Source organism: Onychomys torridus, chromosome 21 (assembly GCF_903995425.1).
Source record: "Onychomys torridus chromosome 21, mOncTor1.1, whole genome shotgun sequence".
NCBI lineage: Eukaryota > Metazoa > Chordata > Mammalia > Rodentia > Cricetidae > Onychomys > Onychomys torridus.
In genome coordinates this window covers 37,417,492-37,437,156 of record NC_050463.1, presented here as the reverse complement: position 1 = coordinate 37,437,156, position 19,665 = coordinate 37,417,492, and positions in this window count along the sequence as shown.

Below are 19,665 nucleotides of genomic sequence, written 5' to 3'. Positions count from 1 at the left end.
TGCACATGTTATATATTAACTCTAAATCTGTACTATATAACATGAATTTTAAAAGGTCTTATTAATTAAAAAAAAACCTGGAGCCAGATATTGGGGTGAAAACTGAAAGATCAAAGAAACAGAATGAGCCACAGCCAATCCCACCTTGCCAACTCGTCAGCTGATCCTGTTTCCTCAGACTGGAAGCCTTTGAGTCCTCACCCAAAAGTGTCTCCCCTGAACTGCTGCTAACATGTCTCTACTTCCTGTGTTATACGTATTGAGTAATAATTACATGAAAACATTTCATAGAGATTTCTAGATCCCATAAAATTTTCTCTAGATGCAGGATAATGGGAAGCAATATGAATGGAGACTCTTGGAATGAGAGGGTAGACTACGCACATATTTTATCCAGAAACCAGAGAAGGCATCAATCATTGACACTTAGTAGCTTAAGTAGCAACTTTTAGTAACAGTGTTTTATTGTTTTCATTCCATGTAGTTCTGTTCTGAATTGTATTTCAGGTTCTAAACTAATATTCAATATATTGTAGTTTTAGAATCAAACTATACACACAGCCCCAAACCTAATATAATTATAGTAGAGAATTCAAATTCATAATCCTTCACAAAAGATAGCAATAATATGGCTAAGAAATATCCAAGGATTAAAGAAAATATTAGGTAAAGAAAATATATACTTTAATTCTCCTTCTCTGAAAAGCAAAGGGCAGAGACTATCTAAGCTAATATGCTGAGAAATAGTGTTACAAATTTATTATTTTAATTAATGTTGGTTGTTTAATGAGAAGCACTCACTCATATAGTATACTAAAATTGGCAATAAAATTTAGAAGAGTAGGTATTAATGGTAGAAATATATTCTAACTTTTACTGTTATTTAATGAATTCTATGTAGTGATCATATATCACGGAACACATCTACAAATTCACCATTTAAATATAAAAGTTGGCCACACAAATATGAACAACAGGCTGTTAATGCTAATTTGTCTCTAAGGAATGATATTTGAGTCAGGAGGACAAAGAGAATTTTAATTTTCATTGGGTCCTTTGCTGATGAGTTACCCTTTTTCTCCAAATACAGACTTTTGTTATGTAGCTTATATATTAACAGTGATAGAGTTTTTAAAATCACGCACTGTAGCCTAATGTTTTAATCATTATCAGAACTGTGTTAATTAAGAGATTTAAAATATGAAGTCTACTCTCAAAGAAGAAAGACACATAGACAAAATACTAAAGTATATTAAAAATGTCTACCCCAGAAGTTTCAGCAATAGTGATCTCTCATGGTCCTGAGGGAGACCTAAGCTTGAGGCTGTGACATCTTGTTCTGGGCTAATACCTCATCACCTTAACTGCACCTCAATGAAGTCTGCAGCTTTTAGCAAATTTTATAGACAACTTCTTGGTGAGTGGCACTCTTCAAATTGCAATGCTGTGCTTTTTCTAGGCTTCTCCAAAACAGGCTCTGTAGCATCCTCAAGGAAACTCAAGTTACTGTGGTACACAAAGAGCAGGGTTTTGATGTTTATCTTCCCCCAATCCTCCATCCCTTCCCTTTATGTTCCCTAAACCTGGTGCACTCTATACTTCCATTTGCTGCATCATTTTATATAACAAATTGAAGGCTGTAAGAGATAAACCAACAGAATCGAAGCACAAGCTGTTTAAACCGAAAACCTTTCAGCTGCAAGGGAAGAAATGCTCTGTCTCTGGTCCACATGCAGGGAAAGAGTAGAGCATAGAACAATGTAAATCAAGGTGTCTTTGTTCTTCTGGGTTCCAAAACAGTCTACTGAAAACAGCAGTCTGAAACACAGGTAATGTTAAGCCATTGTTGCATTTACCCTTTCCTATCTTTCAATGCTCTAAAAAGGAAATTCAGGCATTTCTTGAGACTATATGGGTTTATGTCCTTGGCACCTTAAAGTAGTGTCTGCTAGCTTCATTTACGCAAACCTCAGGTTCCAAAGGGAGTTCTCAGACTAAATTCATAACCCTAGATGCAGGAACAGTGTTACATAGGATGATTCCACTTTCCATGATATTAAATATACAAACATAAGGACCCATTATGTGCTTGTCACAAAACTGTTGACTTTTGTTGTTCCTGTGTGTGTATAGCCCAGCCCCTTTCTTACAGCAGACATAGGGAACTTATGGTTCTTTGTTTCATCTTGGTTATTAACTAATTTGGAGTGTGGTGTACAATTAATTTGATTTTTAAATGTGAATTGCATTTAAAAATGTTATGTAGATTTCATCGATTTATTAAGCAAGGGTTCAGCAGTAGAACTAGATTTATTATGTTTTGCCCATTTTTCTGCGAAAGTGGCTTAATAGCTAATGTAAGTATACAGTTAAGTCTCATACACGGCATCGTCAACCTCGTTTTGCTCCTTGTAAGCTAGGATCAACCACCTCCCCTCTCTTCATCTGTTCCTCAATGACTGACAATCCCTCAGAAGGTGAGGATGTGAACCAGTCAAGAGCCCAACCAATTAGAAAATCAAACCATTGAATCTAGCTTGTATGTCTGTATCCTGAATACCACAACATCTGTATGCCAATCTTTATTTTAGGAATGTAGAATACAAATCAGAAAATAAGGAAATATCTCAAGATTCCCCCAGAACCCTAAAAATAATGCTAGAAGTCAAAGATCATTTGGAAGAACATCGTATACAACAAAGTAGGAACTGAGCAGAGAGACACATATCCCTGGTGCAGTAACTGAGAGCGAATAGCAGGCTGGCCTTTAGCCCACTGGTGCAAACCAACTCCATACCCATGATGGAATCCAATGCCACTGAGATCTAGGACAGCACATTAGGGCTGAGAACACTATGGTTTCTGACACACATTCCACTGTACTCATAAACATCTTCTAAAACTCCCTAGGACACTGTTTCTTTGTACTTTGTCTCCATATTTCCTGACTCCTTCTCTCTCTTTTTTATTAATTAAATTCATTCATTTATGTGACATCCCAATAGCACTTTGTTCTCCCTCAACCCCTACATTTGTTCCCCCAACTTCTCCCTACTCCCCCATTCCCAGTCCTCTGTTTCTGTTGAGAAAAGGGCAGGCCTCCCATGGGTATAAACAAAGCATGGAATATCAAGTTCAGGTAGGACTAAGCTTCTCCCTTTCTATTAAGGCTGGGTCAGGCAACCCTGTATGAGGAATAGGTCCTCAGAAGCCAGCCCCAGCATTAATGACAGGCCCTGTTCCCACTGCTAGGAGTCCCACAAGTCGACAAAGCCACACAACTGTCACACAGATTAGGGGGGTCCCATAGAGGCTCCCTGGCTGTTGGTCCAGACTGTGAGCTCCTATGTGCCCAGGTTAGTTATTTCTATAGGATCCCTTGTGATGTCCTCGACACTCTTGCTCATACAATCCTTCCTCCCTCTTGTCAGCAGGATTCCCTGAGCTTGGCTATGAGTCTCTGCATCTATTTCCATCAGTTACTGGATGAAGTCTCACTAATGACAACTGGGATAGGCACCAACCTAGGAATATAGCAGAATTTGATGTCTTCTCTTTGGTAACTTCATCATAGTCTAATAACTACCTTCTTCTAATTTTACATATATTATATTGTCTCATATAAATAAAATATATTCTCATGTAAATCTGGAAAGGCACATAAAGTTGTATGTTTTAGGAACCGCACCAAGCCTAATGAACCTAGGCTCATAGTGGATACTTTTCCTTCTAAGGAGACTATCCAATACATTGCCCAGTGGTTGCAGCTCCTCACTTCCTCAGCTATTGCCAACCCTGAGAACTTACATTGTTTGTGCTGCTGCTTTCTATGGAATACATAGAAACCCTTCCACAGTGTTTCACAGGTACCTGAGCTGATCACAAAACCAGCCCAGATCATCCTAACGACTGGTTTCCAGATTGACCAGAACTTGGCATGTAAACAGTCTTAAAGCAATAAAGGAAAACCTCAATGGTGTTCAGTGTGAATGCTAGACACTTGCTTTCCTTCTGTTTGCTCCAAAATGGCCCACACTGAGAGAATCGCTTAATATGCACAAGGTAAGTCCCATTTTATAAGCCAGTAATGGAGAAACCACAGTAACTAATTAGCTCCAACCAGTTAAAGTCAAACAGTTATTAACAAAATCTGAAAGTTAAATAGAGGTTCATTACTCCCCCAGTCATTGGTTCCACCTCCCTGGGGAGTGTTTAACTTGTAGTCATGGTTTTGGCTTTGCTTGATTAAATCTCATTATGAGAAAGGAATAAGCACTTGAGCCCAAATCTGAGGGAACCCAAAGGTGTGTTGAGCCAGTCACTAAACTTTGAGAAAATGAAGATAGGCAGAGACTGAGACATAGACACCATCCTTACATCTCTGGCTTATGTGTGGTAGGAATCACCATCTGGTTGTGATAATCCTTAAGTATACCTTTCAGAATGCCTTGGAAAGTGATGCATCTGTATTTTCCATTCAGGAAAAAAAAGGAATAATTCAGTAGATCTGCATTATTTTCTAGCCCTAAAATGACCATTCAAGGCTGCAGAGGTCTTGCAATGTTGGAAGATTCATACCATGTAAAGGAAGACCCTGACAAGAATGCAATTCCACACTTTTTTCAGAGATCCGAGACTGTGATAGACATAGAACCTAATAATAATGTGAGCCCCGTGAGTAGGAACAAGCTCATAGAAGTTATGCATCTTCTTGCATTATCCTTTCTGTGGCTTAGAAGACCATCCTTTCCTTTGCCATAGCCAGTAATAAAACACAAAGTGGTATCAATGGTCAGAACCTCTCTATCTATCCTTTATTACTTCCACTTCTCTCTCTTCTTCTTCACGAAGATGTCAGCACAAACATGTACTGACAAATGGGTAATATGATCCTATTTAATTTCTAGCAATTTACTTAATGTCTAAATAACTTCATTATATTTAAGTAGATTCCTTTTGATTTAGATATTTGGCTAAGAAAATTGGACCACGATATACTTTGCTTAAAAACACATTATTTTTTTTTTTTTTTTTTACAGTTGATGTCAGGAGAACTTCTTTTAAAATCTGTTCTTTCTTCCAGCACTTTGGGTAAGTCACAAGTGACTGGCATGATGCTCCCCATATGCAATCCTATGAATATCCCTACCTACGGCAGGCATAAAGGTAAGCAGGTGCTTTTGCTATGAGGCATTTCAGAATTTTAAATTACATGTTAAATAAGATTTAAAATTCAATTTTCATAAGGATTACTCATAAAATGAAATAGAACAGCTAACACTTCTCAAACTTTTGTGTTTTTAACTAAATCTGTTCTTTGAAATGTGTACATACACACATGTTCCTGCACACATGTGTGCACATGCTTATGAAGGCAGAGTTTGGCATTGGATTTTTAACTTTGCTGCTCTCCACATTTTATGAGGCAGAGTCACTCACGAAACTCGGGGCTTACTTATTTGAGTAGACTTACTAGCTGGCCAGCAAACCCCAGGGATCTGGTGTCTCAGTCTCCCTGTAACTGGGCTCATGGGTGCCACCACACCTAGATTTGGTAGGGTTGGTGTTCATACTCAGGTCCTGAAGCTTACCCTGAAGCCAAATATTTTACTTGGTGAACCACTGCTCAACCCAACCCAGTCCATCTTTCACAATCTTCCTGACACTGACATTTCTGAAACAGATCATCCTTTGTTGTGGGGTGATAGACTTTGGGCTATTGAATGACAGTGGTGCCCTTATTTGAGCACCTATGACGTGCAAGCTGCATGCTGCAACTACCAATCAAAATGATCAAAGTATTCCAAATAGCTCCACATGCTCCCAAAGGTCAAAATGACTACTGATGGAGAATAAACGGGCTGGAATACTTCCAAGAGCTCTTCCACATTCTTCTGAGCTCTTCTCAGTTTCTGTTAAAAGAGGTCTCATTGAGAGATAATATAGGGAAGTCGTAAATAACACAGATTCTGAAGCCAAAGCGATGTGGTTTCAGTATAAAATTTACTTACCTTAGGAGTATTGGAAGCTAAAACCTAAGAACACTATGGGTTTTGAAGGAAAAATACACAACAAATATTTAGTACAAAGTCCAGTACATGGTACTGAAGTTGACAGATACCATTTCATTATCCTCCGGAGATATTTGTTACCCTTATAGTCTATAGTGCTAATTATTTCTCACAGTTATGTGTGTGTTTAGAATGTTTAGAAATGTACATCTCTCATAATTTCCTTGTTTATATTAACACAGTCTTTTATTTCCCTACATGATTTCATTTATCTCACGGCTCTAATGTGGGGCCCTCTGTTTGTCACTTCTGGGCTAGACTTGTAATGCCTGTTCTGATTCACCTGATGGAATGAAAAAAAAAAAAATCTCAGCTTGAAGCTGTTGGTCCAAGATACTGTACTATAGCCCTTCACAGACAGTCTTAGATGGCAGTTTCCTGCAGGAAAACAAGCCATTCTGGGATTTTGCAAATAAAAAGGATTGAATATGGAGATCACTGAGCAGTCCTGAGAGCTACATGTGGGGACCTACTGCTAAATTTATCTTTAAAGGTGACAATTTCATCAATATGCATCTGGCAACAGTTTAGGTATCATTCATGACTACAGCTGTTGCAAACCCATGAAGCTAAAGAGAAACAAATGAATGTACTATAGATACCCACGAGTAATCTTTGACACTGGCAATACATCTACATGGTGATCTCTAGTACAATACAAGGGGCCCCTTTTACAAGTAAAACCTGCCTATTCTGTTCCTTAAAGAGGAGACCCAAGGTTCTCTTTGAAGTTCTCTGTTACTTTATATTGTATATTCCTCATCTACTCCAAGTTTCACTCTGAGATATGACAACATAAAGATTAAATTATGGAGTCCAAAGGGCATGAAACCAACAAAGTATCTTATAATTTAAAACAGACCTAAAGAAGAAGCATGTTTAACACATAATAATGTGTACAAAGAAGAGAAGTATATATGACCCCATTGTTTCTACAACCAACCATACAGCCAATTAGTATATATAATTTCCACCCTTTACCATTTATCCTGTTTCCTTTGTTCTCAACCTGAACGGCAAAGGTAAAAGTGTCCACACTCCATGGGCAACTCAAACTTGGGTCCCTGGTGCATGGTGCCTTTGAATTAAGTTTCTGGAACCTTCTAATGCTTCCCACTGGTTCTTCTGTCCAGACATATTCTCCTGGTGCTCACTGTATAGATCAGGTAACCTATTTTCCCTTAATAAAAATAACTACTTAATCTAGTTAGTTAAGTAATAGCTTTCTTATTCACTGATCTCTATAACTAATTCTAATGAGAAACTATAATTACCATCCTTTTCTTTATAGGAAGAAACTTAACCCAAAGTTAGTTCTTGAATTCCTTGATGTTTAAGCTAGGCCATCTCTTGCTACCCTAAGACACAGCTATGTAAATTCCAAGCACTGGGCCTTTGAGGGCTTAAAGAAATGAAGATAAAGCTTTCTTGAGAATATAAGATGTTCCAATCCCCAGAAAATCAGTTCCTGCACCCCACAGTATCTGTTCCTTTTCAAGAGCCATAACTGATGGTAGACGACTGAAAAGTTATACATCAAACACTAGTCATAAGATGTTTTCACACACAACTATTAAGATACAATGATATTCACATTTTTCTATATTTTCTCTTTTTAAAATTATTTTTCTCTATTAATTCAATTTATTCATTTACTTTACATCCCGACTGTTTTCTCTCCCTCCTCTCCTCCTGTTCTCCCTCCACCTCCCCTCTGCCACCTCTTAAATACATTTCCTCTCTTTTTCTGTACGGAAAGGGTGTGGCCTCCTGTGGGTATCAACCAAGCATGGTACATCAAGCCTTGTATTAAGACTGGTCACAGCAACCCAGTAGGAGGAATAGGTTTCTGAAAGGCAGCCACAACATTAGTGACAGACACACAAAGATGGAATATACTCACCTATAAACGGATATTAGCTGGAAAGTGAAAGATAACCATGCTATAATCTACAGACCCAGAGAGCCTAGGTAACAAGGAGGACCCACAGGGGCGTGCATGAAGCTCCCAGGAAAGGGGAAAATAGAAGAGAGTTTGTGGGTGGACTTGGGGTGGGTGGAGATGAAACCAGGAGGGATGTGGTTGGGGAGTGGATGGCTGCCAGGGGAAGAGTACTGAAAGATGACTGGAAAGAGGGAGAGCATTCCAGATTCAGATGAAAACCTTGTGCAAGGAAAACTCCTAGGAAACTCCAAGGATGACCCCCCACCCCGCTAACTATTTACACTTATGTTTTTCTTTTATATGACATGGTAAGATTCTAATCTTTGATATTAATTTTTGGATATGTATCCAGGTTCTCGGTAAATGCTACAACTCTATTACCTCATTTTATCACTTCAGTTATCTGAGAGATGATTGCTAACTTATTTTATACATAAGGAAAATTATATGAACCATTAAGTATCTTGAACAATGTTAATCAGGTGTAGAAATTAATGTAATCCTGAGCTCAGACTTAAAGGATATCTCTGGCTACTATAATGGTTCTTGGATACTTGAACAAAATTTTTAAAAAGTAGGAATGGATGGAGCCTTTTTTAAGTTTTTCTCAAATATGTTATAGTTTGTGATACAAATAGTCTCAACCACAGTCACAATGTTTCTTTACCTTCAAATGTGTCATTGAAAAGTGATATTTTTCTATTCTTGCATTTCTTCAAACTTGTCCAGGAGTAAAAGCCTAAAAATACCTTAATGACCCCAAATCAGCATAGTTTAAAAGCTGTTTCCTTCAAAATATGGAAATAAGTTATCTTGATTTTTATCTCAATTTACTACATCAGCAACTAACAGCCTAATTTTAAATCCTATTTTTCCTCTCTCAGAAATTTTGCAAAGCAAGTATTTTAAATGGAACTATTACCATGTATCCAAGCAACGAAGCCATGATTGATTTCTGATTTGTCTCCTATCAGGCTATCAGGCTATTTTTGATCAATTATTGAATATCAGGCCTCTTGTATCATAGAAATGTCCCAATACCGCTCTGTAATTCGGTCAATCCATTACTCCTAAGCCTGTGGAGTGCCCCGTGCCTGATGAATAGTTCAGTCTTTCTGCAGCTTATATTCATAACAGAACTCACTCTGGGCATAGCCAGGCTTTCCATGTTTCCTGCACAATTTGCATACAGCTAAAGGAATGTTCCCCAAGCTATTGCTGATCATTTGGAGAAGAGATATATCAAATAACTATAGCAATCCTAGAGGAAGAACAGGTGTAAATCAGTTAAAATGTTTTTGTCTGGAAGCTGACAGTTTATCAGCTAAGTGATGATCTCTTTACATTTTTACTTTGCTCTGAGAAGCATAAAACAATTCCAGATGACACCTTGCAAAAACAAAACAAAACAAAACAAAACAAAAAACCCCCAAAAAACAGCATGTTTTCACACTGGAATTCTTAGCCTTTCAAAGGTTATGATTTAGGTGTAGCTTGCATCTGAGATTATCGAACATAAAACCCCAAATTTTGGGCTACAGCATTCATAAAACTACAATTTTATACAAGTAGCAAAATAGACATCACCCTACTTATAAACAAAAACCATAGACAATGAGTCCCAGGACTACCTGTAAGATCTCATCTTCATGTTCACATGCCAGAAACATAGTTTAGGCTCTAATGGGAAAGCTCCTTTAAAATCTGTTATGGCTTCAAAACCACCATCAAGCCAAATAAACATTTATGTATTGTTCAGTTTTTAATTCAATGGATTGGAGGAGTCAGAACAGCATTGCTGATGTCAGCATTCATCTTGGATTAGAATGCCACTTAATGTACCTCAGCACTGTATACCTTCATTCATTAAAGAGGGCATTCAGATTCTTGAATGGATGATGAAATAAAGAGATGAATTAAAAACTGAACAATGTTCAGGCCTCTCCACAAGTTGAAGCAAGTAATGGGTACTGTGACTGGGGACAAGAACCTGTGATTAGACAGGTCCTGGATCCTAGGGAAAGATCTGACTTCTATTACTCTGTCAAATTGAAATAGTTTTAAACTACCTCCTAATGACATCATTATATGCATAGAGGACTCTTTGGGTCAGTCCTCATCAGAGAATCTTTCATTGGAGGATATGGCGATTAACATGGAGACCTACAACTGACTGAGGTGCAGAGAATAAGAGACTGCAGAATAATGTTCAGCTCTGAATGGGACATCTGTATCATAACCCCTCCTCCCCAGGGCTCAAGAACAATGGCAGAAGGGGGAGCAAAAAGGCTCTAAGACCACAGAAAGAAGTAGACACAAATTCCCACCTATAGCTAAGGACCTATTGCCAACTGATGACTTCTAGTAAAGGGAGAATCAGTTTTATTTAAGCATGTAGCTCTGGGTCAGTTGTCTAATTTACAGTGAAAGATCCGTATCTAAGAGTACACTGGCAGTGCAAACTATACTGGAGGGATGTTTAAAAGGGAAAGCAGAAAGAGGACACGAAGTTCAGTGCATAAGGAAGAGTAGTAGAATTGGTAGGAATGGGGAGAAGAGGTGACTTTGAACAAAAGGCATTTGGGGAACTCTCAGAAAACTAATACAAATGTTAAAAATACAATAAAACCTAATAAAAGTGAGTTTCAGAAAAGGTGCAAAGCTACACAGAGAAACCCTGTATCGAAAAACCAAAAAAAACCCCAACCAAACAAAAAAGACAAAAATAAAACTTTCTTTTGCTTCAGCAAGACTGTTTAGTAGAGTTCTCTAGAGCACCCATGGTAAGCTCAGTGCACGACTTTTTTATTATTATAACAGATTTAATTTTAAATTTTAAATTACACTCTATGACTCCACAAAATGCAGATTCTTTCCCAGTTTCTGCTTGTGGGAGGTAGAGGTTCACACTTCAAGTCTTACCAGAAAGGTTGACATATCTCTATTATAGGATTAGCCCTGTGTTTCTAATCATTTTTACTCATCAGGTATGCAATCTGTACTGAATTTGTGTTGTTTTAAAATTACATCCCAGTGTGTGGGGGAAGCATTATGGTTGTTATCGTAAGTATTATAGCAGTATATAAAAAACATAGTAAACTTACTAAATATTTCAGCTGTGCAATTCTGATCATAAATCTTATCCATGCATCACAATTCTTTAAAGGTAATGATGTTCTTCTTACATGGGGAGTAGAAAGATCAAGGGCTTCTCCATGTTGTAAATTCATAGCAAAAGTTCAAGGTCCCTGGGAGAAGCCTGGTAACATGAAAATGGTGAAAATAATTATTCTATGTTCCACACACTTCTTGCTTGGGAATTGCTGGAGATAATTACTTGTCCTCACATCTGTTGGAGCTGATTACATGGATCTTGACACTTCAGTAACATAACTCCTCCCCAAAAAGTAATGGATTAAGGGACAGGGATGTAGTTCAGTGGTACAAGGCTTGTTTATCCAACACAAAATGTTGGGCTCAGCCCTAAACATAGGGGAAAATGAAGAAGAAACAAAAAGAAAACCTTCCCAGGCAGAAGATGGGACCTTATCCATAGATAATTATTCAGATGACTGGAGCCTTGAGTTAACTGAAAAAAAAAAAAAAATGAACATTTTCAAACTCTTGTGTCTCTGTTAAATGATAATGGCAAAGAAAAAAAGAAAAATATGCCAGGAGGGTCAGAAGTAGAGAGACGAGATGGTGGGACTTTATAAGAAAGAAGTTTCGTGTAGCTGGGAGAGTCAGGTTCTATACCCTCTACTTCCAGCAACAGGTCAGTTTTACGGCAAAGTCTCCTGAAGCAACCAATAGTTATGACCATACTTGGCAGGCCTCTGTCTCACCCAACTTGCCTAAGGCATTAACCAGGTGTTCCTATAGCTCAGTCACAATGTCTCCTCCTTCTAGATCCTGACCTCCCATGCCTTACATTTGCTCTCATGGCTATAGAGAACTCTGACTAATCAGGAAGCACTGGGTTAATTAGAAGTTCAAATGAGTAGTCAGGGAGTATCTTCGCTCCTGATTATCTTAAGTGTTTCCAACCAACAGGGCATCACAGCCCTCTGCTCAGTGGCTTTTGTTAACAAGCTCCTCCTTTGCATGCCCATGTCTCCTTGAACAGACCAACTTGTTCCTAATCAGGGTGTATTGATCTTCCCTACAGATTTGTTTGTTAAGATGACATCTACAATGTTCAGACACCAAAAATAATATCCACCATTTTACTGCACCATTTTTAATTGAAGGTCAAACTCGAGGAACGTCATTCCGGTAAATGGTCTATGACAGCAGCTGGTGGGAAATTTTCACTCTCTCAATCTTCCTGGTTCTTGGACATTGGGTATGCCATCTGGTTCATATTCCTTTATTTTATTGCTTAAGTCTTGACCTTACTCAGGCTAGTATAGCTGCTAGTTTATGTTGTAAAGCAGAGAAGTGACTATTAAAACACATATGCTGGTGTATGTGGGATCATGGTATATACCTCAAGCTTTTCAAACCTTTGCCTAAGAACAGCTGAAAGTTCTAGAGAAATATCACAGGTCTAGCTATTGCTCAGAGCTCTCTAATTTAAATCAGCAATGTTGTAATTAGGTCACTCTGGGCTATTATAATTTGAACTAACAGATTGGAGAGATATTTTATTTCTTATGTAGTTTCTTTGCAAAGACCAGGAAGCAAGTGTTGATTTCTTTTTCAAATCCCCAGCAATGCAAGACCTATGACATTTTTATTCATTTGTGAGAGTTGCTTTATGAATATGTTAACTGATTAATTAATTAAAGTATCTGTCTATGTGTCCATCACATTCTATACAGGCAGGCACAAACACGCACGTGCACACACGCACACACACACACACACAAGAATGAGAGAGGGGTCCTTATGGAACACTTAAATAAAATTGTAATTGTTTATATAAAAATAATTTTAAGTAGAAAATTATGTATAAGAATCTTATAATAAATGAAACCAAGCTCTGTGTTAGGTGACTAGTTAGTTCAACCAATGATATTTAAGCAACTATTTACTTAGAAAAGAATTTACTGGAATCTCAAATATGAGAACATCCAGAAAATCAGCTAATTAGATTTTAAACTGATAAAGAGTTGTGATTAGTTACATGTCCTTGTTTATATGTGATCCTAAGAAGGTAACTTAAATAGAAAGTATCCAATATAACAAAAATCTCTGCCTTTCTCCCACTTTTTACAGGCAGAACACTATTTTCCTCTAGCTTGCAATTTCCATAGTTCCTTGACTATGAATGAAACACTTTTATATTAATTATTTTATTCACATTGTGATAGTTAAGAGTAGAATAACTCTTTCTACTCAAAAACAGCTTCATTTGTTATTATAACCAAAACATTCTAATGGTTTGTGAATGGTACCTTATTAAATAGGGTCTGGCTCAATAGTCACAGAGCACCAAGAGTCCCAGACACACTCACGTACAGCCTAGACATACAAACATACTGATGGTTGCACACTTCTCACCAGCTTTCAACAACACTTCTAAAATGGCTGAAGGTCCTTGAATAATACACTGAAATAAACCACACGAACCCCAAACTCATTCACTTAGTCCCACTTTCTTATAGCAAACACTGGCCATCTTGTTAATAATTAAGCACAACAGATGCTAATGCCTCGAAACAAGATGGCTAATTTACATATCCTGGGCTCTGGCATGGGTTCTCCAGCACGTTCTGCCAAACCTATGGAGGATTGTGTTTTCTCTAAGGTAGGTAAAGGGCAGAAAGGCATCTAGCACTCAAATCTGAATATTAATAAAGTTGTACAGGAGCATATAATTGAACTGTATCAATTATTTATCTAATTACGAGGTTATTAGTGATCTAAAATTACTCACTGAGCAACTCCTGAGTCTTTGGAGTACTAACATACAAAATGTTGTCCAAAATCATCAGGCCTGACAAACTCCATCTGACAATAGTACTTGAACACTAATTAGCTGTACAAACTCAAAGATGAAAAAAAGTGGTATGGCAAATTAGTCTATATAGGATACTTTGGATCTTCAGATTATTTATTTTAATTTTATGTCCAAATGTTAGCTTGAATGTATGTCTGTACCCTCTGGATATGTGCCTGGTACCTGTGGAGGCCATAAGAGGTCAGTGGATCCCCTGGAACTGGAGTTATGGAGGTTGTGAGCTGCCATGTCAGTGCTGAGAATCAAACTGAGTCCTCTCAAGAACAGGAAGTACTCTTTACCACTGAGCTATCTTGATAGCCCCAAAGTATGAATCTTTCAAGGCTGGAGAGAAAGCAGTGGTTTTCCAAATGATTCCTTATTTCCTGATGTTATTCCAACTGGAGAAACTATCCATTCAATGAGGCAAATTTCCTCACTGGACTTGGAGATGCTCCATGGAGCAGTTTTTATTTATTTATTTATTTATTTATTTATTTATCTATCTATCTATCTATCTATCTATATATTTATTTATTTACTTACTTATTTATTTATTTACTTATTTATTTAATTTTATAGCTCAACATGGCAGGATTTTCTTTCCCTACCAGGCTCAGTCACTGCCCTAACATCCACATGAACATGCTAAAGTACACAGAATATCTGCCCCCAAAGATACCCATCTGCTGATCCCTGGAATCTGAGATTATATTGCCTCATGTGGCTGAAGGTATTCTTAAGATGTAACTAGTTAAGGATATTGAGACCAGCATGTAAAACTGTCTTATCATTGCAAGCATAAGAGAGTACATCAATTTTCATGAGCTGGAGATGGAAGGTAAAGGGAGAAAATATGACCACAGAGGTAGAGCTGGAGGTGGGGTTGACCAGAAGGTGCCATTATTGCTTTTGAAGGTGGAGGGCAAGAGGAAAAGCAGCATATAGAAGATAGAGACAACAAGGAATTTTCAACCAGAGCCTTTTGAAGGAAGACAGACCTGCTGAACCATTTCAGACATTTGTTATGTAGAACAGTAGAGTAATTTATTTGTATTGGATAAAGACACTAAATTAGAGGTACTTTTTATAGTCACATTAGGAAACAAATACATTCATGACTTCCCCACAGAATAAATCCATCAATACCTTAGCATTTCACATGCATCTTACAAGGCACTGGGGATGATGAACTAATTAAGGAGCACACCAGTTGTAACATTTCCTTCTAATATTTCAGAGGCTTTAAAGAAATTAGCAAGTTAAAAGTGTATTAAAACTCTGTATGAACACATGAAAAAGCACTGATATCAATACAACAAATTGAGCTGTTGGTTACTCTCTTAAAACACACACGCAAATAGCAGTCTAGTCATCTTTGTTTTACATCTAGTATCCTCCTATGAGTGAGTCATTGCCTGAAAAGACATAGCTATCTGTCCTTGTAATTTACTCTTGAATTGGATTTGGGTACTAAATGTTGTTTTATTCCAGTTGTCTAGGTTAATGCAATTATACATCATTTACTAAATGTGTGTTTTTAACATATACATACACATAAAATAAAATTTACTATAAAATTTACTATCAAACCATTTAAAGAACAACAACAACAAAAAACCCACACACAAATATAAAAGGAATCACAAAATAAAGGTAATCATTTATGGAGAATAGAGAGATGGCCTAGTAGTTAAGAAAACTGGCTGCTCTTCCAGTAGACCAAATATCTGTTACTGTCATCCACATCCAGATGCAGGGTTTCACAAGTGCCTGTAACACCATCTCTAGAGGATCCAATGTCCTCTCTTCTTTTCTCCTTGAGCACTAACACACAAGTGCAGGTACACACACACACACACACACACACACACACACACACACACACACACAGTCACATTCACATTCACATAAATAAATAATAAAGTCTAATAAAAAAAAAGAGATGGGATATGGAGAGACATCTCAGCAGTTATGAGCAATGGTTGCATTTCCAGAGAAACCAGACTCAAGCCCCAGCACTCATCTGGCAGCTTACAACTGTCTGTAAATACAGTTTCATGGCCTCTTCTGCCCTTAGCCAGCACCAGATAATCACATGATGTCCAGACAGAACACCTGCACACAATACATTTTTTTTTAAATTAACACTTTCAAAAGTGTTCCAGCCATTCAAATGGTGAGGAATTCGTATATATTCTAGTTTATGATAGACAGAATAAAAAACGTATACAATAGAACATCCAAGTAAAACATCTACCTGGGAAGTGTGGGAAGCTACACTTTGCCAAGCTAAATAACAGAGTGACTTGGGAAGGATCGGATGAGTGTATTCCTGAGGTTGTTCCAGAAAGTACTTTTGTTGTAGGACTTCTTTTATTTTATCCTGGATCACATCCAAATGTATGTTGTGCTACTGAGTAATGGTAGTGTTGCCTGGTACCTGTGGCATTCTTTCTTTTTTTGGGGGGTGGGGTGGGGTTCAAAACAGGGTTTCTCTGTGTAGCTTTGAGCCTTTCCTGGAACTCGCTTTGTAGACCAGGCTAGCCTTGAACTCACAGAGATCGGCCTGCCTGTGCCTCCCGAGTGCTGGGATTAAAGGCACCAGGGCTTTAAAACCAAGTATACTTAAAAGGATCATGTCTAGATGAACAGTACTTATTCTTGATGCTTCATCCTAGAAATTTAAAAACAAATCATTTCAGTGTACTTCAGCATCTGGAGACATGGTCACATATATGCTTGGCCATGACCATCTTAGGGGCAAGATTTTCTTTATGGAAGACCCTTAGAGAAGGTAAAGAATTGAGAGCCATTTCTGCGTTCAAAGACAAGCAAACCCTGCCACTTCTGATTCCTCAAGAATGTATCCTTGGTAAGAAACTAGAGTGTGGAAAACCTGGTCTCCTTTTAGGTACCTGAGAATGGGGAAGACTTTTCCTGTGCTGGTTCCCTAACCACACAAATCCTCTGAATGGCCATGACGACATCAGGGAGAGATATCCCTCCTTCATTCTCTGAAGAAAATTAGTATAACCCACTATTTGTAATCTACAACATCTGAAGATTTGAAGGTAACTAATGAACCTAAAGGACAGAGAGAATGCTCTGAAATTAAGGAAGAAGCGAAACCACACTGAACTCCATCAAATATGGAGGTAGCAGAATTTACCCACAGGCCAACCCATTTCAATCTATCCTGCCATCAATGGCTCCTTCTAGCTCGCTGGATTCTTCTCTTTCTAAGATCCTTACTTTCTTCGGACTTCAGGGAAGAACTCAGTCTCTACTACTCTGCTAAGAGTACCACTCATCCTTCTATTGTTTGATCTTTGTCAATGAGAGAGACCACAGAACTTTGAAAACTGTCTGCTAAGATGTTTTTCAAACAAAAGAGCAGTATGCCCCTACAAGCCCCAACTTCTGAGGCCACAGATGCAAACTGCAGGAAGCATCTAAAAGCAGTGCTTAGTTTCCTTGGTGCAAAAGGAAATAATCTATTTGGCCCAGCAGTGAGTCTCTGGTCAGGCAGACTCCAGCTGAAGCCTATTTCCTCCTCTCAATGATCACCAGGTTTCATTTTTATTGAAAGAATGCCTAGAATTGGGTTGAGCATTGGCCCCCTTCCTTGGGGCTTAAAAGGTTTTATAGGAACTCACACAAGTTCTAACAGACCAAGCCTAAATCCCAATAGTGAACAAGCAGTTCCCCCTGTGAAAAATGGTCAGATACATGGAAATGCCCCATTGTTTGAAAGAAAGCAACAAATATGACAAGAGCTCAAGCTGAAAACACCAGCACAGTTGTTTTCTAATAATGGTTAGAAGTTATCTAATTCCTATGGATATGGTTTTTGTTTGTTTGTGAGAGGCTAGGGGAATTTACTTACAAAACTCTAACTTTACATATATATATATATATATATATATATATATATATATATATATATATATATATGTATGTGTGTGTGTGTGTGTTATATGTGTGTTATATATATATGTGAGTATGTGTGTGTATGTTATATATGTGTTATATGTGTGTGTGCATGTGTGTCATATATATATATTATATATGAGAGTGTGTGTTTTATATGTGTCATATATATATGTGTGTGTGTGTGTTATATGTATGTGTATGTGTGTGTGTGTGTTATATGTATGTGTGTGTTTAATATAGCTATGGATGCTCATTGTGAGCTGATACAAGAGGACAGTCAGAATTCAATAGAGTCCCAAGCGGGAAAAGTCTCTGCCATGTTCTCACTTACAGTTAACTGTAACCCTCTGGAATGATTAGAGGTGAAAACAGCGAATGATTCACCTTTCACAATGAAGCAGTATATTGTTTACTTTTAGCATAGCTGAAATCAAACTATCGCTCATGAACAATTTCAAGAAGGTAAATGTTATTTGGGTTCATTTTCTTAGAGATTTCAGTCCAGATTGTTTGAGCTTCTTCATGGCTGACAGGAAGGAGGGAGAGGCGGGGAGAGAGAAGTGACCAGGATCACAGAAAGGAGGGAGATGGGAGAGACAGAAGTGACCAGGATCACAGGAAGGAGGGAGAGGGGGAAGACAGAAGTGACAGGATCACAGGCAACCACAAGGGTCTTCTCCTAACGATCCACTCCTCACTAAGATCAACCTGCTACCTTTCAACACTTCCAAATAATGCTGACATATAATGTCCATGTAAAGATTAATTTGGTTGTTACATCCGAACAAGCCTAGTCCAATTGTCTCTGGAAATGCCGTTACAGAAACACCCATAGTTGTATTCTGCTAACGTTTTATGTATTTCTTCATCAAATCAAGTTGGCAGCACCAGATAAATCTTTGCTTAGCTGCTAGGCATTTCTAAATGCAATCAAGTCACTTATCAAACAAACCATCACAAGGAGCAAGCATAAAAACAAGTAAATAGAAGGAGTAGAAAAAACGCCAAACCCCACAGTGATGTAAATGCAGTGCCCAGTAACAAGCAAGACCAAGCTGACTAATTAAGTGATCTTAAATCTCAACTGCATGTTTCAACTGATTAGAAGCATTAACAATTTAAAAATAAATAAATGGTTTATGGCTAGGAAGATGGCTTTGTAGCTAAAGCATTTGTGCACAAACATGCGAAACTGAGCTCAGCTCCCTCCCTTGAACAACATGAAATGCTACCTGTGGCCGCAGCTGCATCCGTGCCTGCAACATCAACACTGTATGGGTGGACAGGGGTGGAGGGGGAACAGTAGGAATGCTGAGGCTTGCTGATATGTCAGCCTAGATGAAATGGCAAGCTGCGACTTCTGTGAAACACCTTGCCTCAAGGGCATTACATGGAAAAATGATAGATGTAAGATAGCCTCCTTTCTTCTCTGACCTCCATGTGTGCATAGGCACAAGCAACTGCACATACATGTGTTTATACATCAACTATAACACACATACACACACACGCACACACACACACACACAGAGAGAGAGAGAGAGAGAGAGGATACATGGTTGAATTACACATAGTTAAGCCCAGAAATGGGAGCTTTTAGAAAGCCTTATGTGATCCCAGTGTGCAGAAATTGGCACACCGGATTAAGTAATGCCAAGGGAGTGAGCTTCTGAGGAAGGGAAATGGAAACAGGAAAAAGCTAGAAAAACCTACTTTTGTGATGCCTTATTTTCCCTCTGATAGAAGTTAATGTCCATACATGTGTTGAT